The sequence below is a fragment of the Enhydra lutris genome, unplaced genomic scaffold, assembly GCF_002288905.1.
Source record: "Enhydra lutris kenyoni isolate GAN:26980312 unplaced genomic scaffold, ASM228890v2 scaffoldscaffold1928, whole genome shotgun sequence".
Classification (NCBI taxonomy): domain Eukaryota; kingdom Metazoa; phylum Chordata; class Mammalia; order Carnivora; family Mustelidae; genus Enhydra; species Enhydra lutris.
Genome location: NW_019156012.1, coordinates 2,506 through 4,179, shown reverse-complemented (window position 1 = coordinate 4,179; position 1,674 = coordinate 2,506).

Here is a 1,674-nt window from a genome sequence, read left to right as displayed (position 1 = left end):
CCCGCCGGCCTGTGCCCGGGCGCGGCGGCGGCGGCGGCGGCGGCGGCGGCGGCTCGGCGGCGGGGGGAGCGGCGCCGCTGCGCTCGCTGGAACATGGCTGACTCGGCCCGGCGCTGCTGGCTGGAGAGAAAACAAGGCGGGCGGGAGCGGGCGGGGGAGCTGGGCGCAGCAGTTCCGAGGCAACTTTTTTTTTCCTCTCTTCCCAGCCCCGCGTTCTCCGTGCGGGGGCGGCCGGGGCGCGCGAGCCCGCGCGGAGGGGGACGGGGAGCGGCGGGCCGGTGGGCGCCTCCCGGGGCGGCCCCCTCCCCCGCGGGCCGGGAGGGGGGAGGGTCCGGACCCGCGCGCCCCCCGCCCCTCCCCCCCGGCTGTAATGGCCGTGTGTGTGCGCCAGAGCGCGGCGCGCACCCCGCCCGCCTGCGCTCACACTCACACACACTCACACACATACACACACAAAGGGAAGGAGCCATATTCTCGCTCGCGCTCGCCCTCGCGGCGGCGGCGGCGCAGGCGGGGAAGACGCGCAGCGGCCATTCCGTGCGCGCCGGCCCCGGCGGCCGCGGGCGGAGCCAGCCCCCATTTCGAGCGGGGCTTCTCCCTCCGCCAAGCTGACAAAATGGGGGAGGCCTGCGGGGCCTGCGCCGGCGGCCGGGCGGGCGGGCGGACGCACGTGGCGGCCCGGCGCGGGCGGGCCGGGGCCTGGAGGCCGGGCCGCGGTCCCGCGTTTCTTCGGCCGCCCCGCCGCTACTGAAGTTCTGGGGGTGGGGGCCGAGTGGCGGGAAGGTGTGCGGAGCCCGCCTCGCGCGGCGCCCCGACTTTTCACGGATTTAAAAAAAAAAAAACAAAAAAAAAAAACCTCCCCTGGTTGGGGGGGCAGGCAGAGCAACGAGCAGGAGTGGCTTTTGTCCCTCATCCTTGTTTACTCGAAGAAACTTCAGACCGGACGTGTTTAGTCAGAACTGAAATACATCTCGGGGCCAAACCGATAGGAAACGAGGCTGCCTCGCGGTGGCAGCCGTACAAATACCACCGCCACCCCCCAGTCTGGGTCCGAGCGTTGGAGCTTTCTACTCCTCCCTGCAAAGTTTTGTGCAGAGAGAGTATTTTTAAAGCCCTCATTGAGAAAACTTCAGGTAGACGGTGATTTAGGCCCGTAATTTGGAAAGAGTCTGCTCACTTGGGCTGTTACCTGTTTATTTTTTATGTGGTGCAGATCCACGAATCGGCAGCATTGGTTTTGTGGTCTTTGGTTTCGTTGATCAAAAATGGTTTTGTGCATTTAAAAAGTTTTTAAATGACCGGTTAGTATTCATTCAGAACAGATAAAAGCAGATAAGTAAAGAATACTGTATGAGGATACCATTGTGTCTACACTTCTTTTGAGTTCCCTGAAGGGCCGTTTTGGGTGTTTGTTGGGGTTTTTTGTTTTGTTCTGTTTTGTTTGCTTGGCATAGCCTCTTGTAGGAATTGGCTATCACTGCCATTTTCTTGTTTAGTGTTACAGGAGGTTAAAGTCACTACCATTAAATAACCAATGCTTGGGTTTTCGTTCACACCCCAGGAAGTTAAAGTGCTCTGAAAATGCTATAATTTTATTGCTAATATCAAACATTTGCTTTATCTCTTAGAAAATAATTAAACATGGGCAAAGGAGATCCTAAGAAGCCGAGAGGC